The sequence below is a fragment of the Passer domesticus genome, chromosome 2 (assembly GCF_036417665.1).
Source record: "Passer domesticus isolate bPasDom1 chromosome 2, bPasDom1.hap1, whole genome shotgun sequence".
Taxonomy (NCBI): domain Eukaryota; kingdom Metazoa; phylum Chordata; class Aves; order Passeriformes; family Passeridae; genus Passer; species Passer domesticus.
The window spans coordinates 2,158,915-2,185,395 of NC_087475.1; positions in this window are offsets into that span (position 1 = coordinate 2,158,915).

The following is a 26,481-nucleotide window of genomic DNA, read 5'->3' on the forward strand; positions in this document are numbered from 1 at the left end:
CCTTGTGAACGCCCATCTCCTGTGCAGCCAGAGTTTTCTTAGAATGGAGATGTGGTGGTGCCTCTCTGTCCATCTGCCACAGTTTCGCCATCCTGGGAAAGAATCTCCCCCTGCCTTGTACACCAGTAGTTCATTTTATACATATATATTTGATATACTTTTTATTCCCACAAATTACTACCCATATCTATAACATCACCATCAGTGCAGCAGACAGCGAGTGGCTGGGAGCAGCCCCTGCACTTGTGGCCTTGTGGCCCCTGCTGTGCCCAGAGCCCCAAGAGGCTTTGGCCACGCTGCCACATGCCAGCCCCAGCCCCACAGTGCAGAGCCCTGGCTTTGCTGGATGCGCTGCCCAGGGCAGCAGGAATTGGCCGCAGGGATGGGCCGAGGACTCGTGGGCAGCGGCTGCAGGAGCGGCGGGAGCCCGGGCACCAGGGGTGTCCCTCAGGGCTGTGCCGGGCACCGGGGCTGCTCCCTGCCTTCAGCACTGACAGCCGGGGGCACCGAGCACGGCCCGGGCGCCTTTGGCGGGCACGGGAAGCCGAGCGGGGCAGGGGCAGCAGGCAAGGACGGGGCCGTGCACGGGCACCTGGCCGGGCTGCAGGAGCGGCACCACGAGAGCCTACTGCGCTGCCACAAGGCCGGGGCCCGGCTGCTGCCCCTGCCTGGGGCCGCTGCCTGAGGCAGCCGCTCCTGCAGCTCTGGCCTGGCCTCTGCGGCGCCACGGGCACAGAGGCCGGGCCGGGGCTCACTCCCTGCTGCCCGCAGGGCGCTGCCGAGGGCTCCCCGCCCGCCGGGGCCGGGGCCGGGCGCTGAGGGAGCGGCGCCGCCATTGCTGCCGCCCTCAGGGGCTCTGAGGGGAGCGCGGCTCCTGCCAACCCCGCTCCACCCGCACGGGCCACACCAACACGGAGCACAAAGACAGACGGCGCTGAAATTGTGTCGGTGCCCTGCCAAATGCACCCGGACAGCGGCCCCAAGGGCTGGGCTGGGCTGCGACAATGTCAGCCCTGGGCCTAGTTGTGTGAGATGTGACACCAAACCCACAAGCTTTAGTCTATTTGCAATAAAAGAACGAGGGTTTTAATCTCCTCGGGGTAAAAACCACTTTGGATTGCACTACTCTGTTGTACACTGGGCTTAAAAGGCATTGGAAATACTAAGATGGTATAATTCAAAATCCATGTAGGTCAAAAGTCACAAACAGGTCGTTAGCAACATCTACTGACAAAAGAAAAGCTACGCTATAAAAAATTTTCACAGTTCTGTCACTTGTTGCTTCTGTCTTTTACAACTTTTCAATTTCTTTCTTGTGCTCTTCTTTATTTTAGAACCATTGAAGCAAACATGAGTGTAATAAACGGGGCAGGAGATCTTTCTCCTTTTTAATGCCTTTATTAAAAAAATCAGCTCAGGAGGGGAGAAATCGACGGGTCACGCCCACGCCGCCGGTGCTCCCAAGAGTGGCACGGAGGAGGAGGAGGGTGATGCAGCTTTGCCCGCTGGTCTGCAGGCAGAGCTGGGGCTTCCATCCTGATGGGAGATTAGGAGATTCCGCTTTTTTGGTCTAACATTCCAGGTCCTCTCTCTAGTTAAGATCTTTTCAGGTTAGGGTGAGAAGTAAAAAGGATCTTAACAGATACTGGATTAAGTTCCTCATCTTTAGACATCACTTAGATCTCTTAATTCCATGTTGGCTTGTTGTTTTTAGGGTTTTTTTCCTGGAAAATCGCAAAATCTGGTGAAATGCATTTTCATCTGCATACTAGCTCTGATGTCACCCTCCTTCTCCTGCTACTTACCGGGTCTGGTGTCACTCCCTGGCAAGCATCAGGGGGGACAATGGCTAATCACCAACCATTAACAGGTAATTGAAGAAGAACTTTTAACAATCAGTGACTGCAACATGCAGGTAACCTTCAATTCAACAGTAATGGTTCAACTTGTTTAACTCTGCAACGTTAAAAAAAAATTGATAACTTTTTACTCATAACACTGAGCACCATCAGGGAAAAAGCAGCAGCTGGCTCCAAGGCTTCCCAATGGCTGTGGAGCTCCCGGAGGACTCACACGCTTCAGCCGCGCACAAAAGCACCTCTCCTTTGCCAGGCTGCATGGCAGCACACAAGGAGTCAAATCAGAGTTCCTCCTGATTTCCTTGGCTTGCCCTGCATCCTTTATCCAGAACCTCCTCTGGGAGCGGTGCGTGAGAGGAGACAGATGCAGTGTGCTTCTGGATCATCTCTTTTCTCTCCAGTGTTCCCCTCTTGGCACAGCTTTGAAGTGCCAAGCTGCAGCTGGGAGCACACCTGATGTGGCCCAGGCCTCTCCTCTGGGCTGGAGCCCTGCAGGGCAGCTCCTCCATCAGCAATTCCATTTCTCATTGCAGGAGTCTCCTTTGGTGTGGAAAACACAGAAAGGAAGGAGAATTGCTGCCTTCCCCTCTCTCAGGGCTGCACAAGTGCTCACATTTCCCTCCTGCTGCCCCCACAGAGAGGAACGCTGGCCTAGGGACTGTGTGCTGTTGGATTTTGGGCAAGGGAGGAGGGGGACACTTGGCTGTGCCTGTGGACAGGAGAAATGGGTGAACACCCAGATCCAAATGCTCATGTGGGATTTGTCATCCTCCAGTGATTCTTACTTGGTTTTGGAGAGCAGAGAGGTTAATTGGTTGCCCCCAGTTAAGGGGAAATGAATATATTGCTTTGTATCACTTTTAAAAGAATCTCTATGGTCTTGGTTTTTTTGACCGCATTTGCATTCGTTATTCCCCCCGCTCTCTGTCCTACTTCTAGACTCCTCTTTCTGTCTGATTTCCCCAAATACAACGCTCTGAGTAAGGGTATAAATCAAGTATAAAATCTCTGCAGAGGGATTACAGGATGGGCAACTTGTTCCTTTCATGAGGCTTTGGTTCCCATTCTCCACAAAGTCCGGGCAACCTCCTCATTCCATATTTTGCCTTTGGAAGATCTGTTTTCCAACCAGAAAGATACTGACATTGAAAAAGGACACTTATCTTGTACCAAACAGAATTTTATCACTTCTCAAGAGAGGCCAGACACCACAAATCTGAAATCCCTGCAGCACAGGAGTATTCCCATCTCTGTGCCTGCTCCAAGGGTGAACTCTTGACTCTGGAATTTGCTTCCTCCACGAGTTGAGCAGAGGCAGCCTTTGTGGGGCTGGAGGGCACCCTGGTGAGGAGCTTGGCTTTGGCAAGCCCCGGGCTCAGCTCAGCACATTGTCACAGGGAGCCATCCAAAATCAGGGAGGAAAGGAGCCTGTGGGGCCAAAGTGGAAGGGTCTGGGTGTCATTCCCTGGCATTGCCAGGATGTATTTTTAACTATGGAGAAATGCCCAGAAATGGTCTGTTCTGTGCATCAAAAAGGTCCAACCAGGAATATTCATGTGTGTGAATTAATACACATTGCTGTGTGGATATCCTGTTCTGCTTCCTGCTGAGCTTCTCCAAGGATGATTAAAAGTGAATGAGAAGGAGAAAATGTGATTGTGTTGTGCCAATTGATCCATGTCAATTGATCCAAATCTCTGGGGTCAGACCTTTAGTACTGGGAATTGTGTTTGTGTTGAAAAGGACCTCAAAGATGATGTAAAGATCTCCAGGGTTGGGACTGCTGCTTCTCGGGAAGTGCCCGTGGCCAGGCTGGACATTGGGGATTGGAGCAGCCTGGCACAGTGGAAGGTGTCTCTGCCCATGGAGGGGGTGGAACTGGGTGATTTTCAACTCACTGCCAAGCCAAAGCATTCCATCATTCCATGGAAAGAACTGGAACATTTTACAGCACAAATTAATTTGTCCTGACTTTTCCCAGGTGCATTTTTCAGGGTTAATGTCGCGCTGCATGTTTTCTTCAATCTCCTTTGCTTGGACAACAGCAGGAGCCAGAGCCCTCAGGTGTCACCTGCTGAGATCCCAGCATCTCCAGGATGAGGAATAAATGGCAGGATTGGAAAGAAGGAAGCAGCCAGCCACATTTTCCAGAGGGAATGGAGGCAAAAAGAAAGGGAATTGCTTTGCCAAGGCTGCCTGGGAAGCCTGGCAGGACTTCTTGCAGTGGCTGCAGCCATCCTGCCTGGCTTCCTGCTCCTACCTAAAGCTTTGACTGCATCCATGCCTTGGCTCCAGCACCTTTGGAAAAGCTTCCCATGGGATGTGTTGCTATGCTGCCTTGTGTTGTTGCTGCTCCTGCTGCTGTGCTTTGTGGATGAAAAGGATTTTTCCAGCCTCTTTCTCTGCCCAGTGAGTTCCGTTGCAACCTCAAATGCAACAAAGGTCAGAATTTCATGACCAGACTGCAGCAGAGAAGAAAAGCCTTGTTCAAAAGCAGGATGTGTGCCTGGTATTTGCATGGTCACCATGCAAATGATTTCCAATTTCCAGGATGGATTCAAAGCCATGCCGCAGCCAAGGAGGAAAAAAAGGAAAGAGATGGAAGAATAATGGATAAATAGAATTGTATTTTATAATTTAATAATCCTTTCAAAAATGATGTGAATATTTAAGCCGGCTGATGGGGCAGGTGCTTCCCTGAATCACTTTTGGGGAGGTGAAGGCCACCCAGTCTCACATCTGAGCAACATCTTGAGCAGAAGGGAGCTCCTGCTCAGCTACAGCGACAATCAGCTGGTTTGAATCTGCTCTCCATCCCACTCATGGCATGTGCAGGAATCTCTTCCAGCTCCCCGAGGAGCCCTGCAAAGCCCTTTGCCTTGTCCTCCCTCTCCTGCTCCTATCCTGGGGCAGCTGCAGCTCCAAAATCTCAGGGGACCCCTCTGTCTACAGGAGGCCAAACCTCAAATTTCCCCTCACCCCCAGCTTGATCCAGGCTTTAATAGGATTCCCTGATTCCTAGAACGAGGATTTCTAAAGAAGCTTGAGGGGGGATCTGATGGTGGCAGGAAAATCCAAGAGGTGTTTCCAGCCATCCATGGGGAATACCCAAGCTCTGCAATGGCGTGCATTATCCCTTGGATCAGCAGGGCTCACAGGCTGGATGCTGAACCTGAGAGTGGAGGTGCTCCAGCAGGATCCAGACCTGGAAAGTATCCAGAGCTGTTGGAACCCTGGCTGCTGAGAATTCCAGACTCTCTGTGCTGCCAGGCCCTGATCCCCAAGAGAGCACTGCACTGACCTGAGGCCCTGGAGAAGGCTTCCCAAATGGAATGACAGAACTGGGATTGTAGGTGTGCAGTTTGAACAGAAGTGTGTGATATCATTCGGTGGGGAACTCAGAGTTTAAGGGTTTAGAATACAGTAGTATCTATAAAGCAAGATGGAGGATTTAGGGTGGAGGCTGCTCCTTCTTCTTCACCTTCTTCTCCTTGGGTTTGGGTGGTTTTGTGTCATTGGATAAAAAAGTCCCCATTCCGGGCACAGGTGGTTGGATATTGGGTTAAAAGAGAAAATAATTTAGGTGTCATTTCTTAATTGGACAGTTTATCCTTCAAAGGCCTCGTAGAGAGAGAGACAGGGCTCCATTTTTAGTTTGTTGGAGTTCTGCAGAACTCAGGGTTTGTGAGACCAAAGATGAAAAGTAATAAACATCTGAGTCCCAGATGACATACCCTCTCACACATTTAATCCTGACCTTGGCTAAAAAAAAGACAAAACTTGACACAGACCTTCTCCATAAAACACACCACAGTCATGGACAGGTCCTCAGGAGAGTCAGGAGCGGGAAAAAAATGGGAAGCAGATGTAAAACATGGGATAAAACTGTGAGGATGAGAGAGGGAAGGGAAGGCCAAAATCTTTGTGGCTTCCATTTCCACAGGGTTTGTGGTCTGGAAAAATTTCCTTTTCCTACACTTCCAGTTATCTGATTCAACAGGGCTGACTTTTCATTTGGCAGTTTTTTCACACCAGATCTTGCAAACCTCTGTGGCTGGAGGGAACTGAGGGGAGAATTCCCTGTCCAGGCTCCCATTGCTCTTCCTCAGCTGGATTTGGCTGGTGCTAAGAACTCGGGGCCACCTCTGTCCACTGAAACAGAGCAGAGAGATCTGGAATGTGATCAAAGAGGGCCACTCTGGGTGGGATCATGGAAAACAGAGGATAAAAAAATCCTGAAAATTGTTTCTGATGTAATAGTAGTTTTAAGAAAGGTGTTTTGTGTAATAATAACCAATGAGGATGATGATGGGAGAGGCACCACAGCTCAGGACATTCCCAACTGGCCGAGGCAGTGATGGATTCCTGTGGTCTGGACGTGTTCAGGAGGACTTTGGGCCTGTCCCACCATAAAATGTGCCCCAGCTGGGCATATTTGAAATGAAATAAAAATGAAATCCTTAAATAATATAATAATCCTTATTATTCCAGAGAAATCCTTATTTCTCTGCTCTGTGGCTGCTCCTTCTCTGCCTTCCTTCTAACTCCCTGTAATTCCTTTTAGACTTACCACAATCCATGGAGTTTTCTTCTCCTTTTCTCAATTTCATCCTGAGGAACATCAACCTCATGCCCTTCCTCCAGCTCCTTCCAGATCCAACCCCCAGCTCCTGGAGACACCTGAGGATGCAGCTCTGGAGCTTTTTGTTGGAAAAGGAAGTTGTGCCTTGCTGGGATGTTGTAGCAGGGAGATATTTTAGGAGATATTTTAATACATCCTGCCTCAGATCCCTGTTTTTTGGCTTGGCACAGGGATCCACTAATCCTAGCCATGTGGTTTCTAAGCAGAGCTCAGAGCATGAGCAAAACTGTGTCTGGCTGCAAAAGGCATTATCCAAGAGGGGGAAAATCAATGGAAATCCCTGCCATGGTGTTGGGAAGGATGAAAGTTTGACAAGAAGGTTTAACAGATACTGTATTTGGGACCTCCATGGCAAGAAGGAATGATGAATCTGACTCCATGTTCTCAGAAGGCTAATTTATTATTTTATGATACTATATAATATTAAAGAACACTAAACTAAACTATAATAAATAATACAGAAAGGATACTTACAGAACGCTAAAAAGATAATAAGGAAAACTTGTGACTCTTTCCGACACAGAGTTGGCCCCAATTGGCCAATGAGTGAAAATAATCCACAACAGAAACCAATGAAACAATCACCTGTGGGTAAACAATCTCCAAACACATTGCAAAGGAGCAAAACACAGGAGAAGCAAATGAGATAATTGTTGTTTTCCTTTTTCTCTGAGGCTTCTCAGATTCCCAGGAGAAAAAGAAGAAGAGATTTTTCCCCTGGGAATGCCACAAACAGATATGTATGCTTGGCAGAAAGATCTCTGAATGTAGAACCTGAGAATGGGTAGACATGGAAGCAATTTTGATATTGAAGAATAATAGATGTGTAAATTGAGGATTGCTGAGCCGGTCTTGCTGGACAACTAAGTTGGGTTGGAAGGGGGTTCTATGACTAGAGCAAAGGATAAGCTGACCACAAACAAAAAGATGTTTTTACCAAGCAGAAAGATTCCACAGGCAAACAAGACATGTTGATGTGGCAAGTAGAAAGAGGGTCTAAGAATCTTCCACTGCAAGAAAACTGAAAAACAACTTGAAGCTTAAACTGTACCATACTAACACATGTGGTTGGATGGTATTGACCATAACGTGGTAATGATAGTAGCTGTGATAGGCTGTAGGTAATTGTAAAGGTATAGATTGGTTCTTATGTATTAAGATGCTCAGCAAAGAAAAATATATAATGTAATGCAACCAGAATTAAAGGGTCTTCAGTCTTGTCTTGGAATTGGCAGCTGCAGGTGTGGCTCTGTCACCCACGACTCTGGACTGCTGTGACATCTTGGATACAATAAACTGCATCTTGAGCACCCGCCTGCAGTCCTGCATCTCTCGTCTCAGGCTCTTACTCCATGGCTGCACCCAAAACCCACCTGCCCTCCTTGGACATCTCAGTCCTTTGCTGGATGTTCAGATTGTACCGCTGAGATAGAAGAGTGTTGGAGGAGGGGTTAAATCTCCCACTTTCAGGGGATGCTGAACACATTTCCAGGTAAAAAAATGAGGATAACTGGAGGCTGGAGAGAGGCAGAGTGATGTCATCTTAGCTTGGGTGACATTCAGCCAGGGAGGGACTGGGAAAGGAGCTCAGACCCTTCCTGCAGCTCCACTGAAGGTGCCACAAGAGACACAAGGTGTGTGAGGACTCTGCAGCTTCCCCACTCTCCCAGCAGCTGGATTGGGATCTTAATTCACCTCTTTTACCTCCCCCTACTCAGACTTTACTCCCAAACCAGACTTTTAAACCAGGAAAATTGGATTCAAGACCTTCCAGGTACAGCCGATTAAAAAAAAAATACAGAGGTAGGATGTACCTGAACCTTTCTCAGGCTCAGCATTCCAGCAGGGAATTTGAAAATCAGAAACAAGGAGTAACAGGCTCAGGAGGATCCCTGGCAGGCTGGGATCGGTGTGGGGAGAGATCAACTCCACAAGCTGGCAATGATTTTCCCTTTCCACAGGCCTCAGAGAAGCTGGAAAAATAAAGATTTTCAAAGTTCGAGATTTTCAAAGAGGGTTTTCCCAAGATTTTCAAAGTGAGGTTGTTCCCTCAAGTTCTCTCTGCCCTCACATGAGGTATATCTCAGGGATTGAATTCTCAGGAGTTGAGGTGTTAATTTAAAATATATTCAGGAAGGTTAAGCCTCTGTTTGTTTCCCAGCAGGAGCTTTTACATGTCAGGAGGAGAATTCAGCTGCTAAGGAAAATCCTGCAGGAATTTCTGCCTTCATCTTGATCCCCCTCATGCACCTGCCTCATGAAAAGAAGTGTTGAACTCCCTGTTATCTTCTGGAAGGTTCTCCAGGTCTTTGTGGACTGGGAATTTCCCTGTTGGAAGTTTCACTCCCTGCTGTCCACATTGGGAAAATGTAGAACCCACACCAAACCCCACCACTGCCCCTCCACGTGTTCCCCATCACCCTGGGACATTCCCAGTGCCATTCCCTGCCTGAAAACTCCCTGACAGCTTTTCCTGCTGTTCACTTTCACCTGCCAGGGAAGGCCAGGAGTTGCAGTAAATAAAAACCAGACCAAATTTTATTTAAAGCAACTGTAGAGAGAGGATCAGGGCTAATAAATTGCAGATTGATGAATGCCAGCCTTGCCTGGGGAGCTCCATTAAATAAAAGCCACAGTTTAACACTTAAAAAAAAAAAAGAACCGTGCTATCAGGAGATGCTGTAACAAAGCATGACCCATTTTTTAATCTATTATTTATTTTGTTGCCATGGACGTCTTTAACTTCCCCCTGAATCAGTTAAAGCAGGAATTTGCTTTTTCAGACATATTAGAAGGTTTTATTCAGAATGCATTAAAGCAGAAAGTGCTGCAGGAAAGAGGAGGCTCCATCTTCAATTTTTCAGCTGCTGGATCCATAGGTTTGATGGAGAAACTGGATATCTGAGCTGTCCATCAGACTGGAAGCTGGATCCCTGGAAAGTCTGGAGAAGAGGAAGCTCAGAGGGGACCTCATTGCTCTGCACAGCTCCTGCCAGGAGGGGCAGGGAAAGGAGGAGAGGAAATGGCCTCAAATGGCACCAGGGGAGGCTCAGGTTGGAGATTGGGAAAGAAAATTTCCCTGGCAGAGTGGTCAGGCCTTGGGCTGAGCTGCCCAGGGAGGTTTGGAGTGACTGGAATTGTCCCAGAGGAGTCTGGATGTGGCCTTGGGGACAGGGTTTGGGGTGATGCTGATGATTCCTTCCCCCACGAGGAGGAAGCAAGGTCAGGAATAATCACTCAGAGATTAATTAACTGAGTGTGTCAAGGCTGGGTCTGAGTTCTCAGAGCTGTGAACTGAGTATGAAGCAGCTCAGAAATTCTTCAATTTTTCCTGCTCTCCTCCCCAACTACAAGACTGGATCTGTTAATGAACCATCCCATTAAACAGGAGAGGAGTAATCCACTCTGGAGCAGGGCTGGCTGCCAAGGAGTTCAAGTTGTTAGGAAAAATCAAATGGTGGTGCTGGGATGGCACTGGAATTCTGTATTCACCTTTATGATCCTTAAATTCTGTAAAAATAAAATCCTTCCAAGAAGGGCAGCTGCTGGTGACCATCACTGAGCAAAACCTTGCCAGGAGCTCTGGGAACAGCTGCTCCACAGGGATTGCTCTGCCTTACACTGAGAGGGAGCTTGGAATCTTTAGATGGAGTAAAACCTTCCCACCAAACAGAATTTTACTCACAGACAACTACACCTTTATTCTTTTCCCCCAACAACCTGCAGAGACCTAAATTTGGAAAGCTTTTTTAAGGCGTGAAGAAATACACATAGATGGATGCCTTCAACAGTTTCCACAGCTCCAGCCTAAAGCTAAAAATCACCTGTTCCCTTTTCCTCCAGTGGTTTTCCCTTAAAGCCAAGATTTGCAACTGCTGATATCCTACAGTGAGTGACAGAATGAGGTTATTTAATTCCAGCAGCAAGGAAATTTGGTATTTTATTAGTCACCAGAGGCACATTGTTCTGCTCTTGGAAGTTCATATTCCTGTGTTAATGTTACAGGAACGAGGCACTGAACATTCCTGGCCCACTGGTGGAGTCTGAGCAAACTGGGATTTACTGGTACGTCCAGGGTGTGGTGACAACTTGCTCTCAGGAAAACCTGGATTACAGGAGCTCTGCAGCAGATGTGGAAAGCTTGGACAACACCAGCACAGTTGTCTGGAAAGGAAGGAATGCTGCAGGAGGAGGATGATTATTTTTAAGTTCTAAACCATTCCTAAAGCGGGGATTTATGAGAGTGAGGGAGGAATCTTTACCAAGACATCCTCACACCGAACAACTCAAGTTCAAGAGAATTGTTCTATAAATTTACTATGTTATTTGCACAAGCTCTGTCTCAGCATAGACACTTCTCATTTCCCACAATCATGGAATCATCAGGGTTGGAAGAGACCTTCAGAACCCCCTGAGTCTCCTCTCCTTCAGACTAAACCCCAAACATCCCCTCACAAATGTGTTTTCCAGCTCTTTCCCCATGGAACCTAAATTTTAGGTGCCCTTTGCTAACTCCATCTTAAAACAGAGCTTGCAAAGTCTCCCACAGTCAATCTTTGCTCTCTCAGGGTTGGTATTTTTTAATTCTGCCTCCACAATTAGGCCAAGCTTAACCTCCATGAGGAGGAAGCCAGGTCAGGAATAATCACTCCGAGACAGAGAGTAATTAACTGAGTGTCTCAAGGCTGGGTCTGAGTTCTCAGAGCTGTGAACTGAGCATGAAGCAGCTCAGAAATTCTTCAATTTTTCCTGCTCTCCTCCCCAACTACAAGACTGGATCTGCTAATGAACCATCCCATTAAACAGGAGAGGAGTAATCCACTCTGGAGCAGGGCTGGCTGCCAAGGAGTTCAAGTTGTTAAGAAAAAATCAAGTGGTGCAGCCCCTCAGGCTGTGAATGTGCCAAAACAACAGCAACAACCCCAATCTGTTCTCATGGCCCAGAATATGAACCAGACACAAAGAACTTTCATTAAAAAGCCACATTTTCTGCACGGAGTTTTCCCTGGAGAGAGCGACGTTCCTCGCGTCGTCAGTGGGATGGATTTTACACTTCATTAAATGCCTTGATCTTTTCAGCACGTTAGGCTGGGACACGACAACTTAATCTTGAGTTTGGCTGGGTTAATGATTAAAACAAGGCTTTGTGCAAGTGGGTGTCTGCAGGTGCCCACAAACTCCTTCACCAGGCCTTGAAAAGTGAAATATTCCATGTTCCTGCCACAGGAGTTGGTCTAAAATAGGTGGGTTTGCACTTTTTTAGCTGCAGAATCACAGGGGAACTTTTAAAAGCCTTGAAATTCTCCTGTGATGTTCTTCAGGGTGGGAATCAGCCTAACAGTGGGATCCTTGGAGCTCCATGAGCTGATCTTGGAGTGATGGGGGAAAGGGAGAGCAGAGCCTGAGACATTCCCAGCTGTTCCCAGGAGAACCTCGTGGATTTCGGCAATTCCCAGTGCCAGGGGCTGCTCCCTGACACTCGTGTGGATGGAACCATTCTTGGAATGTGGCTTCCATCTGGATATTCCACTGAAATAAAGATGTAGGGAAAGCTGAAGGCTCTCAGTGCTGGAAGCACTTAAAGAAGCTCAGGCTCAGGGTTTAGGCAACGAAGGATTAATTTCACCCAACTTCAGCTTTCTAAAGCAAGAGTTGCAGGCCCAGCTCATTCCCTTGACTTCCCGGACAGTGAAGGGTGGGTGAATTCCCAATCTCTACTCTGGGGCTCCCAATTCAAGAAAAATGTGGATCTGTAGGAATGAGTCCAAGATGCTCTGAGGGCTGGAGCCTCTCTGCTCTGGAGCCGGGCTGGGAGAGCTGGGAATGTTCCGCTGGAGAGGAGAAGCTCCAGGGGGAGCTCAGAGCCCCTGGCAGGGCCTGAAGGGGCTCCAGGAGAGCTGCAGAGGGACTGGGGACAAGGGCTGCAGGGACAGCACCCAGGGAATGGCTGCCAGTGCCAGAGGGCAGCAATGGATGGGATCTTGGCAATGAGGAATTGTTCCCTGGCAGGGTGGGCAGGGCTGGCACAGGGTGCCCAGAGCAGCTGGGGCTGCCCCTGGGTCCCTGGCAGTGCCCAAGGCCAGGCTGGGCACTGGGGCTGGAGCAGCCTGGCACAGGGAAAGGTGTCCCTGCCATGGAACTTGCTGATCTTTAAAGTCCTTCCCAACCCAAATCATTCCATGATTCCATTATATTGCCCAGCTAAATTAAACTGAACCATAAATATGGATATTTAGAAATTTTTTGAAATCTTTTTTCCAGCTGGGAAAGCCCTCTCTATTTTTCCCTTCCACAACTTAGGCCTGAAAAGGTTCCCCAGTACAGACCAGCACTAGAATTCCTACATTTTTAATATTAATAAATCATGGAATCACAGGAAGGATGGTGCTGACTCCTCTTTAGGAAATGTGACTGTTTATTCCTCTGTTTTTTCCCAACAGAAGTTAAAACAGGGATTTAGGCATCAAATAAATAGAAGTTCATAAAGCAAATGACAGGAGGCATGGGGAGAGAACAAATCTCGGAAGACACAAAACTTTAGCTTATGACCTGAATTATGGAATTATGGAATATCCTGAGTTAGAAGGGACCCACCAGGACCATTGAATTCTAACTGGATCCGCTGGGCTCAAACAAGCAGCAAAATTTTCCATTTTGTAGGATTTTTTCCTATTTTTCACCAGCTTTTGGAGCTCCAAGACACAGCAGATAAAAAGCAAACTAAATCAGCACTTGCTGTAATTCTTAGCAGTATTCCCAATACTTTAATAGAGGAATGATTATTCAGTAGGAATTCTCATGTTTTTAACATGTTCAAGCAAACAGTTGGTTGGAATATCCTCTAAAATGCAGGATCTGCTCCCTGGTTCCTCCACTGGGTGATCTGGGAAGCAGGAGGATCAAATCCAGCACAAAACCCATGGGGTTTTTTTGGCTTTTTCCCAACTCCTCATCCCTTTTAATGCCTTTTGGGATTGTCATTCCCGTCACTTCATCCTCCTCGATTTCTTCACTTGGAATTTGTCTGAAGGCCTTTTGTTTGGGATCATAACTGGGCACTGAGATCAGAATCCCACAAACCCCTGGTGGAGCCAGCCAGGACTGAGCACCTGCTCCCAGACGTTTCCTGCGTGGGCGGCCGAGTTCAGGGACGCTTCAAATCCCAGTTATGGAAAATTCCCAAATCCCGGGTATGGAAAATTCCAGGGGGGGTTAAAAGTGGATAACAACAACTCAATTCCCAGCCCTGATGGTGTTTGGTGTAAAAGCAGCTCAATCTTGTGGGATTTAGGGAGGAAGAGCAGGAACCTGGTCTGAAGTCTTTGGTTCAGTCAGGTTTCATCATTCATTCTCTTGTTGTCTCCAAGTGCTGTTCCCATCCCAGACTCATGTTGGAGGAAAAAGGGAATAACTGTGGCAGTAATTCTGAAATATTTTTCACATCTCACTCTCAAATATTTTACTATATTATTATTATTATCATTAATAATAATAATAATAATAATAATAATAATAAGAAGAAGAAGAAGAAGAAGAAGAATAGTTAAAGGGCCATTATATTTGAAATCCATGCATTTTTCTGTTACTTCCATATGAAAAAAAAATAAAATGGAAGAGAATAAACCACTTTAAATTGACAGGGATAATTTTTATGCTCCACAGAAAATCCTTCGTAATTATATCAAAATTCCATATTTAAAAAAATTTAATTTTTTAACCTATTCAAAAAAGACATGGAATGAAGGTGTGGAAGAACTGAGGGAGTTTTGCCCCTAAGTAGCAATAATAGGCAAAAATCATTGCTCAAAAATTGTGGACAGAGTGATAGATGGGGATAAAAAAATCAAGGTTTGGAATTGTTCCAAGGAAAATTGCAGAGATTCCTCAGCAGGAGACCAAAGTTCAGCCTGGGAGGAAATTGGAGCTCCTGATGGCTGAGGGAAGTGCAGAAAATGCATCAAAATAATCAATGACAAAAGGATTTCATGGGTTATCCTTGACTTTGGGATAAATGCAGGATATTCTCTTTAATCCAAAAGATAAATGTGTGGCCAAGTGTTTCCAGGGTTATCATAACCAAATGGAACGCAAAGAGAAAGGATAAAATTCCACTTAAAAACTAGGACTTAGGCAGGCAAATATGAGGATTTTCCTGGAAAAAGGAGGAACACTGAGCAGAAAAATCCCTTCCAACTAAACCAGGGAGCCTGCCTTGGGATCCTCCCTTGATGGGATCAGGCCTGATACTGAAGTCATGCTCCAAGGTCATGGAATCATGGAATGATTTGGGTTGGGAGGGACCTTAATAAAGATCATCCAGTGCCAGCCCTGCCATGGGAACACCTCCCACTGTGCCAGGCTGCTCCAGCCCCAGTGTCCAGCCTGGCCTTGGGCACTGCCAGGGATCCAGGGGCAGCCCCAGCTGCTCTGGGCACCCTGTGCCAGCCCTGCCCACCCTGCCAGGGAACAATTCCTCACTGCCAAGATCCCATCCATTGCTGCCCTCTGGCACTGGCAGCCATTCCCTGGCTCCTGTCCCTGCAGGCCTTGTCCCCAGTCCCTCTGCAGCTCTCCTGGAGCCCCTTCAGGCCCTGCCAGGGGCTCTGAGCTCTGCCTGGAGCTTCTCCTCTCCAGGTGAGCACCCCCAGCTCTCCCAGCCTGGCTCCAGAGCAGAGAGGCTTGGAATGACAGGAATTCTCCAACAGGAATGTGGGATGACATCACCCATGCTCCTCCCTTCAGGGATGATGGTGGAGCTGGAATGAGCTGGGACTGGATGGTCCTGAAGGTCTCTTCCCACCTTGATGGTGACTCCACCATCTCCCTGGGCAACTCATTCCAATGCCTGACCACTCTTCCAGGCAAAATTTTTCCAACTATCCAATCTGAACCTGCCCTGGCTCAACTTTGCATGATCTCTGTCTGACCCTGCTCTCACCCTGCCCTTTTCCACAAAAATTCTCCCCTCAAGCTCTGAAAATTAATTGAAATTATAAAAGAATGATTAAAAATGTTGCTAGAGCAAACATGAGTCACGTTCCATGATCTCCAAAGAGCTGTGTGGGTGAGGCAAACACCCCAGGAGAGGGGGTGGGATTTCAAGGAAGGTCCTGGGTTGTGTTTGACCACGATGAGACATTTTTAGCACGTTAAAAAAAAGCCACCCTGAGAAAAAAAAAATGGAAAAAATTAAAAATGAAACTCCACTGATGAACTGATGAACTTGTGTTCCCACAATGGAGTAGGCAGGCTCTGGAATTTGCCTGCTGACCAATCCATCAGTCTCCTTACTCCATGGAAAACCAGAAAAAGAGAATTTCTCACCTATAAAGCAGCAGTGCTACCCACCCCAGAGGTGATGTAATCCCACATTCCTCTTTAAAAATTCCTGTCATTGCAAGCCTCTGCTCTGGAGCCAGGCTGGGAGAGCTGGGGGTGCTCACCTGGAGAGGAGAAGCTCCAGGAGAGCTCAGAGCCCCTGGCAGGGCCTGAAGGGGCTCCAGGAGAGCTGCAGAGGGACTGGGGACAAGGCCTGCAGGGACAGCACCCAGGGAATGGCTGCCAGTGCCAGAGGGCAGCAATGGATGGGATCTTGGCAATGAGGAATTGTTCCCTGGCAGGGTGGGCAGGGCTGGCACAGGGTGCCCAGAGCAGCTGGGGCTGCCCCTGGATCCCTGGCAGTGCCCAAGGCCAGGCTGGGCACTGGGGCTGGAGCAGCCTGGCACAGTGGGAGGTGCCCCTGCCCATGGAAAAGGTGGGATGGGATGAGCTTCATGTCTTTTTGAAGTGTCCCTGTCATCACAATTCACCTTTAAATTTGAATTTTGCAAATGATTTTAAAGAAAAAAATTCCTACCCCTGACTCTTGTAATGGAAAAGAGAATTGGGTTACCTGGGAATTTTCATTGGATGTGTCTGTGTTCCTCCAACTCATTCATTTATGTGTTCCTCCAACTCATTTGTTTTCACCTGCATTTATGGACAGGTCAGTTTTTTCATGAAGCAGAGCCCTGGGATGGTTTGGGCTGGGAGAGATCTTAAAGATCACCCCATCCCAACCCTGCCATGTCAGGGACACCTTCCACCATCCCAGGCTGCTCCAAACTTCATCCAGCCTGGCCTGGGACACTTCCAGGGATCCTGGGACATCAACCTCCCCAGGCAGCCTGTTCCTGCTCATGTGAATCATTTGAGTTCTCTGTTTATAAAAAGGACTCAAACTCCTGCTCTGCCAAATAAAAATGAGTCAAATCCAAAGGCCTGGCCAGTCAGAAACCTCCCAGATCTGAGATTGATTCAGTGATTAGTTCTAGGTGAGGTAAAAAACCCCAAGAGAGGCATTTTCAGAGCATTAGAAGATTTTATTTCAGCACTTCTGAAGTGAAACTCCTGAGTCTTCATCTCTTGTCATTTAAAAAGCTCTTTTTGTTGTTTTAACGGTTGAGTTTTCCTTTGTTTCCCACTACAAAGCTCAAGGAACCTGAAAGGAAACATCCCAAACATTTCAATTGGGTTCCAGGGCATCTTTTGAGAGAGATCCAAACTCAAACCCTCTGCTCTTTGATATGTCAGGGGTGGAGACATTGCCATTTTTTTTAAAGTCCTTTTTGTTCCCATTTTCTTCAAAACTCCATCCCCCAGCTCCTCATTCCATCCCCAGGCAGGTGGGAATTGCTGCACCATTTCAGATTTAGGTGGTTCCAGGGAGCCGTGCCCTCAAATGAACAGGTTTAGAGTGATATAAAACACAATCAAATGAAAATAAATGAAAATAAATATTAAAATAAAAATACCAGCCATGGGGTTTGTGTTTTTTCCAAGAGGTAGAGTTCCACAGAACTCTTGTTTTTCTTTCTTTTTGGATCAGGTTTGGGCATGAAGTGGCAAACTTTTTTTTCCTTGGTTTTGTGCTTATTTATTTATTTATTTTTATGATAATTGGACCACACAGCCTCCTGTCAGCAGAGCTTTTACTGTCACCTTTCAATGTCTTGGCCCCTTTGTGTCCAGTTCACACTTTCAGGCACTTTATAAAATTGGTGCCTGAGAAGATTCATTTAATAAATTGAGATTCCCAGCAGTGGCTTTCCCTTCCAGGAAAAAAAAAAATTAGGATTAAATCACACTGTGACACTTCCAACTGGGAAAGAAAAATCCATGAATTCCCTATTTTCTGTCTTCTGTGACTTCTACATAAATCTGTATTTACAAACACCCCCTGTGAATAATAAAAGGCCTAAATTTGACCACCAATAAATTAAAATTTAATTTAAATACAACACTGTGCTTTTTTGGCCTGACACGCCCACCTAATTAACGTAACGAGAGAAAATATTGATGCTAAATAATGATGCAATTTTGTGTCTGCCCTCGGTTTTTTCCAAGGTTCAGCCTCCCACTGAGGAGCAGGCAGACGATTACCCTGGAAAACCTCTCCAAAAAAAAACAACCCAGCCTGGAAAGCCCGAGAGGCTGAGCCGGGATTGACTTTGGATACAAGTGGGTGGTAGGAACATAAAAGGAATGGCATCAGATTAGAGCTGGGGCTTTGATCTCGGCTCAAAAGCAATAAAAGAGTCATAAAGGACTTTCACTCTGCACCTCAAAGCTGGAGACAGAGCCTTACTAAGCCTGGCAGCTGCCCCGGGGCTGATGTTATCACCTGGGGTTTAGGAACACTAAACCCAGCCCAAAGGTCTGAGGTGAGACAGCTCAGCCTCATCCAGCCTCATCCCCATCCAGCCCATCCTCATCCAGCCTCATCCCCATCCATCCCATTCCCATTGATGCCATCCCCATCCCATCCCATCCCATCCCATCCCATCCCATCCCATCCCATCCCATCCCATCCCATCCCATCCCATCCCCATCCAGCCTCAGCCTCATCCATCCTCATCCTCATCCATCCCATCCCCATCCAGCCTCATCCTCACCCAATTTATCCTCATTCAGTTTATCCTAATCCTAACCCTAATTCTCATCCAGTTTATCTTTATCCAGCCTCACCTTTATCCAGCCCATCTTCATCCAGCCCATCTTCTTCAAATTCAGCCTCATCCAGCCTCATCCTCATCCATCCCACCCCCATCCTTCCTCACAGGGGCCACCATGGTCATGGATTCCTGGTGCCCCCTCCCATCCCTGGTGACAGCCCAATTTCATGGAATCATGGAATTGGTTGGGTTGGAAGGGACATTGGAGATCATCCAGTCCCCCAGGGTCTGCTCCAGCCCCAGTGCCCAGCCTGGCCTTGGGCACTGCCAGGGATCCAGGGGCAGCCCCAGCTGCTCTGGCAATTCCATCCCAGCCCCTGCCCACCCTGCCAGGGAACAATTCCTCATTTCCAAGATCCCATCTGTCCCTGCTTGCTCTCCTTTGGGCACAGAGAGCAATGTTTGTCACTTTTGTTTGTCACTCTTTGGAGCATTGGAGCCTCCCCTGGTCTTTCACAGCATCATGGAATCACCCAGCTGGGAAGGGACCTTCAGGAGCACCCAGTGCCACCCCAGCCCCACCAGCATCACCCCAAACCCTGTCCCCAAGGCCACATCCAGACTCCTCTGGGGCAATCTCAGTGACTCCAAACCTCCCTGGCAGCTCAGCCCAAGGCCTGACCACTCTGCCAGGGAAATTTTCTTTCCCCATCTCCAACCTGAGCCTCCCCTGGTGCCATTTGAGGCCATTTCCTCTCATTTTTTCTCTGCCCCTCCTGTCAGGAACTTGTGGTGACCAAACATTTTCCCCAAAGAGTTTTATTTGGCTTTTATTTGATTTTGGTTTTGTGTCCACACTCCTCTGGGGATCTTGGCAGGGCTCTGAGGGACCCAAGTCAGAACTTGTGGATCTGATCCCGTGCAGAGTTGGAACCACCACATCTCTGAGGAAAAGCACTCCAGTGGCAGGGGAGAGGATGCTGCTGTCCCTCCCTCAGGCTCCCAGCCCCTCCATCCATCCTTGGATATTCCACAGCCTTTCCACACCAACTCAGGACTCTCAAGCTCCAGCTCTGGCCATTTCCACCCTCTTTTGCTCATCCAAGGGTGAAGAATCCCTTGGAATTTGTTATCCTGGACAGCATCCATCAGCTGTGAGATGGGATCTGACCAGGCAGACTGGGACAAGTCCCATCCTCCTCCTGCTCTCTTCCCACTTGCTTTTCCCCATGGATTTGGGGCTCCCTCATCCCTTCTCAAGCCTCCAAAAAAATCAGCTCCCATCTGAAAATCTGGTTCCTTGCTCCAGAATTACCATAAAGCTCCTTTTTCCCAGACATCTCCACTGCTTCTTCCCTCTAGGCTTGATCCAGATGGATTTGGAGCTGTCTGGAGTTTGGAAACCCCTGGCAGGAGCCCAGGTGGCTCCACAAAGAAGGAAGGAGGGAATTTTGGGGGAGTCCATGGCCATGGGATGGGGCCAAGCCCACATTCCAGGGGGGCCAAGGGTCTCTGGTGGATCCTGGAGATTGGGAAAGGGGATAAAAGGAGAAAAATGGGACGGGATGGGATGGGATGGGATGGGATGGGATGGGATGGGATGGGATGGGATGGGATGTGGACTGGGAGCCAGGAGTGACAGGACATGAAGGGACAGGAGGATGAATTTGTGCCTTAGCACAAATGGGATTAATTCCATTAATTTTAATGATCTCTTGCATTATGATCCCAATGGGAACAGGAGGAGAACTTGGAGGAATTTCAGGAATGGGGAGGACTTGAGCCAAAGCTCCCCTTCCTTATCCCATCCCTTTTTTTCCCTCATTGGGAATGCATCAGTGCCAATGCCATAGGAGCACCTGGAAAACTATTGTGATTGCAATATAATAATAATAATAATAATAATAATAATAATAATAATAATAATAATAATAATAATAATAATAATAATAGTACAGAAATAACTAAATTAAGGTAATAGCAACTTTTTCATAGTCCACCATTACAATAAGACCTTTTCATCCTGAGGAATTAATTCCCAGAGTCCGTATGGTTTGTTATTCCATGGAAAATCCCCAAGGTTTTGGACATTTTATTTGTCTAAATCTGCTTAAAAAATTTTAAAATCCATTAATGCCAGGAAAAAACATTAAAATATCAAAGTAATTTTGAACTAAAAAAATCCAACATGACCCAAACCAAACCAGGTTTCATTTAATGACTTCAACCATTTTTTAATTTATATTTCAGCATTATACAACATTGCTTATATTTATTACAAAAAAAAAAAGGGTGTTCTTTTAACTCCCACCCCTCAGTTTTCCTTTGAAAGTACAAAGGGATACATTTAGACCACTTCTATTGTTTTTTTAAGATTACTTGTCTTTCCTGATAGTGGGTGCTGAGAACGGGGAATCATGGAATAATGGAATCATGGAATCATGGGATCATGGAATCATAGAATAATGAAATAAAGGAATTATGGTATCATGGAACCATGAAACCATGAAACGGTTTGGGTTGGGAGAGAGCTCAAATCCCTGCCATGTCAGGGACACCTTCCACTGTGCCAGGCTGCTCCAGCCCCAGTGTCCAGACTGGCCTTGGGCACTGCCAGGGATCCAGGGGCAGCCCCAGCTGCTCTGGCAATTCCATCCCAGCCCTGCCCACCCTGCCAGGGAACAATTCCTCATTCCCAGGATCCCATCCATTGCTGCCCTCTGGCACTGGGAGCCATTCCCTGTGTGCTGTCCCTGCATCCCCTGGAAATTGTCTCTCTCCAGCTTTCCTGGGGCTCCTGCAGGCCCTGCAAGGCCACCCTGAGCTCAGCCCAAAGCTCCTCCTGTGCAGGTGAACAATGCCAGCTGTGCCAGCCTTTGCTGCCAGCAGAGCTGCTCCATCCCTCTGCTCGTCCTGGAGCCTCCTCTGGGCTCTCTGCAGCAGCTCCAGCTCCTCCTGGGCTGGGACAGGGCTGGGGCAGCTCTGCAGGTGGGCTCTCACCTGTGGGGGCACAGGGACACAATCCCAATCCCTTTCCTGCTTCTGAATCCATGAAAATCCCAAGCCAGCAGAAAACACACAAATGCCTCACTCCCCTTCCAGCAGGGATCTCACAGAATGCCTTGGAAACATCAGAATTCAGATGTCACTTGAGCTGTGCTGTGGCAGGAACCCGTCTGGCCTCTTACACAAACACACAGTGTCCCATTTGCATAAAACCCGATATTCAAATAAGGGAATGTTCTTTTAGCCTAATTTAACCAGTTTGTTTTTCTACTCTTGGTGTCTTTTTACCACTGTACTACCTCCCCTTAACTCCCCAAAAAAACAACCCAACCCATCCTCAAAACTCTTGATTTCCCGTCACCAACCAGGACTTTTTTGACAGATTTCCCCGGGGAAAAAAAAGCAAAAAAAAAAAAAAAAAAAAAAGCAAAAAAAAAAAAAAAAAAAAAAAAAAAGGCAAAAAAACCCCAAACCCCAAAGCCGACTCTCCCAGAGTTCACGGTGCCCTCATTTACCTTTTGCATAACAAAAGCTCAGCCTTTAATTGTGAATAGATGTTTTGTGTTGAACCAGGTGTCTTGCAGCACATTAAAAGTCAGCAAAAAGCCAATTTGCTTTGTTTCAAAACATTTCGTTTCAATCGCTGCCAAGGCCTGGGGCTAAACACAAATTCGGGTTTAAGGCAGACAGGGAGGTTTGAAAGGTTTTTTTGGGTATTCATCTCACCTAATCCTATTGTCCTGGAAGAGATTTGGAGAAGTAAAAGTAGATTTGTGATTACAGTAAATTGATCCCACAAATAGAGCAATTTCTGTCCAATTAGGTGAAAAGAATGATCAGAAATGAATGTCTGGGTTTAAAGAAGGTGGAATCTCCTCATGGATTCTAAACCTTTCACTTATTGATGGATTTAATCAGAGTTTAATGAGGATTTTTGCAGTTGTGATCAATATGTTTGGAAATCACTGCCACAAATCCACTCCTGCTCTCCCCAAAACACCTCAAATCCTTGACAGAGGAGTTTAGGCACGAGCTTAAACTCCTTCCTAAGCTCTGGGATGCACCAAGGGCATTTTGGAGTCCCCACAGCTGGAAGGATTTTTCTACACTCCGAATTTATGAGTATTCCCAGGGAATTTAATGGGGCTGATCCCACGGGTGAAGCCACTTGTGGGAAATATATTTAAGAATGAAAAATAATAGACACACAAAAAAAAGGTGTGATCCCATGGGAATTCCACCCTGGAGCAGCTCCTGGCAGGGATCTGAGGCCCTGTGGGGAGAGGAGCCCCCTGGAGCAGGTTTGGTGGGAGGACTTGGGATCCCATGGGAAAAGGGACCCACACTGGGGCAGCTCCTGCAGGAATGACCCCATGGAAAAAGGGAGCAGTTCCTACAGGATTGACCTCATGGAAAAGGGATCAGTTCCTGAGGGACTGACCCATGGAAGTTGGAGCTGTTCCTGAGGGACTGACCCCATGGGAAAAGGGAGCAGTTTCTGCAGGACTGACCCCATGAAAAAGGGATTGACTGGAGCAGTTTCTGAGGGACTGACCTCATGGATAAAAGGAAGATGTTCCTGAAGGACTGACCCCATGGAAGCTGGAGCAGTTCCTGAAGTATTGACCCCATGGAAAAGGGATCAGGAAAAAGAGATCAGTTCCTGCAGGACTGGACCCCATGGGAAAAGGGATCCACTCTGGAACAGTTTCTGAGGGACTGACCTCATGGATAAAAGGATCAGCTCCTACAGGACTGACCTCATAGAAAAGGGATCAGTTCCTGAGGGACTGACCCATGGAAGTTGGAGCTGTTCCTGAGGGACTGACCCCATGGGAAAAGGGAGCAGTTTCTGCAGGACTGACCCCATGAAAAAGGGATTGACTGGAGCAGTTTCTGAGGGACTGACCTCATGGATAAAAGGGAGCTGTTCCTGAAGGACTGACCCTATGGATAAAAAGATCAGCTCCCGAGGGACTGACCCAGTGCAAGAGGGATCAGTTCCTGCAGGAATGACCCCATGGAAGCTGAAGCAGTTCCTGAGGGACTGACCCCATGGAAAAGGGAACAGTTCCTACAGGACTGACCTCATGGATAAAAGGATCAGTTCCTGCTGGACTGACCCCACGGGAAAGGGATCAGTTCTTGAGGGACTGACCCCATGGGAAAAGGGATCAATTCCGGCAGGACTGACCCCATGGAAAGGGACCCACACTGCCCAAAAACCCCATTCCCATCTCCTTGTGCCACTGGTGGGGAGAAGAGGGAAATTTAGGAATAAATCTAAGCCCAAGAAGGAGGGAGATGGATGGGACAAAAATGGTTTTAAGATTTTATTCGACTTCTTACCCCTCCTCTGCTTTTGATTGGTGATAAATCAAATTAATTTCCCCAAATCTGTTTTTTTTTTCTGATGGTGATGAGTGACCTCTTCCTGTCTTTATCCTGATCATGAATTTTTTGTTGGATTTTCTCTCCCCTGCCTAGTTGAGGAGGAGGTCAAAAAAGACTATTCTACAAATAATAAACTAACCAGAATTTTAAGTTTTATTTCTTTACATTATCATTTTTCAAAAATTAAAAAAAAAGTGTCCTAAAGGTTTTATTTTAATTCTTATTACTTTTTCTTTTAATTACTATTAATAAATTTCTCTTTATAACCTTTTAAAGTTTTAAACCTACTTTACCTTTCTCCTAATCCTACCTCACAAAAAAAAATAAATCAATACACCCTAATAAATACACTAACAATTAACCAACACTAAACCCACCACACTCTGCATTTGCCTAATACATTATTAATCAATTTGGTTAATATATTAACCAAAAAATTCTCAAATTAACAAGCCAAAACCACTACACATTTTGCTTTTTTTGCTGCTGACATTGAGGGAACCACCCCCAGTAAATGACTCAGTTGAGTTTATCTCAACATTTCTCACAGGACAAAATCTGTGAACTCAACTGTGAAGATTTTTGAGCTGCAGCTGACTCATCTGGGGCCCGCACCTCGTTTAAATATCGTGCTCAGGGTGCCACTTTTGTCACCAAACTTGTGACAAAACCCAGGCCTGGTGCTGAATGAATAACTGAAAAAAAACCTCACAGGTTTTCTCCTAAATTGAGCACTCATTTCAGTCTGACTGAGTTTGTGACTTGATTTTTTTGTTGTTGTTGTTTGTTTCTTTTTTGGTAACACTTGGAAATTTCAGTTGGTGCCTTCAGCTGCAGGACTGAGCTTTGCAGCTGGCCAGGGTCAGTTTGTCACCCACTCGTGGAGCTTTATTCCCATTTCCTGGCTGGATTAACTCTGCAACAAATCAAAACTGCACTCAGAGAAATCCAAACCATCCCTGGGAGCAGTTTAAGGAATATCCCAGATGTGAGGAGGCTCTGCTTCATTCTATTTTGGATGACCATCAGCACTGGTTACTGAAAAAAATCTGAATTTTTTTTTTGAAAAGTGAGGAGGAACTTCCAAACCAGAGAGAAAAATGCCCTGAATTTCTCCTGGGATTGATTCCTGTGATGTGGAATTAAAAAACAGAGCTCAGAGGCATTCTGGGGAGATGCAAGAATTGAAACCCACCTGCCCAGCAGGATTGGGATAAATCCTTCACCTCTGCCTGTTGTTTTGCACATCCCAGAGCCTTTCTCACCCCAGCTCTTCCCCTGATTATTTCCACCCATCCCAGTTTTCCAGTTTGCTCCCAAGAACCATTCCATGGAAATACCCAGTGCACTTACAGCCTATTAAATGTGGACTTTTAAAAGGGCATTAAAAGGCAGTTGATAACTGCCTTTATCAACATGAAAATTCTGTGTACAGTGGGATTTTTGTGGCCACATTTAATATGAGATGCAAAGATCCCCCAATAAAACATTAATATTTTAATATTAATAATATTAATATTTTATCTGACAACATCTAAAGGATACACATTGTAACTTGTTTAACTAAACATAAATTAACTGCAAAAGCTGGTGTTGAATTTGGGATAATTAGAGGATTTAAGAACTGTCACATTCAAGTTAAAATAAAAAGCAGAGGTGAAGAAAATAATTAAGAAATTTGGGGAATCATGAAAGAAATTCATTATTTAGCTTGATTTTCCCCCAATTTTTGTCTCAATAGGTATGAGTTGGAAAAAAGCCTTAATGAAAATCAGTGAAAATAAGCTTTGAATGTAACATAAATTCCCTGAAGATTTTTAAGAGTAAATTAGTGTAGAGTTTTCCTGATTTCAGAGGGAAAATTCCCTCCCTGTTTCTCAGCAAGGCAGAAATCCTCTTCCAAAATAAAATAAAGGTGGAAAACTTGTCCATTTTGGAGAATCCCACTCCCAGCATGGTGCATCCTGATGCTTTTATTCCTTAAATCCATTTGTTCTGATGATGTCATAAATGTCTCCCAAAAGGGCCGAGGTATTTAATAAAAGCTTTTTATTTCCTGTTGGATGAGGATATAGAGGAGTTTTATTGGGATTCTGAGCCTTGTAAAAATCCCAGCTTTTTCCAGACCACTTCTGATCCATCTGGGGGGCCTCTGTTGATGTGATTTTGTAAAAATTTGGGCTTCCCCACCAAACCTGATACAAGAATTGTGCAATAAACATAATTTAATGATGGTCTATTACATAAAACCACCATAATTAATGTGCAATTAATGCAATGTGGAGTTGTTTCATAAATTAATATTCAGATTACCCCAACCCCCCATGGAATATAAAGAAAAGCTGTTCCTGCTGCACACAAAATGTGAGAAGCAAATAGGAACCACATTTCAAATTTAGAGGCCATATTTCCTGGAGATCTCCATATGTCTCCTTAATTCCTCTCATGTTTCCATGATTATTTGCATTTATTTCCTCTTTTATTTTTTGTCTCAGAACTGATCCCAGTTCAGCTCCTGTAGAGCCACAGACAAAACTGAGCTGTTGGTAAATTTTAATACAATTTTAATATAATTTTCAGGTTTTTTGTTGGACTTCCAGCTGTTCATTTGGAGTTTCTCTCCTCTTTAGAAAGAGGTGCTGAAAAA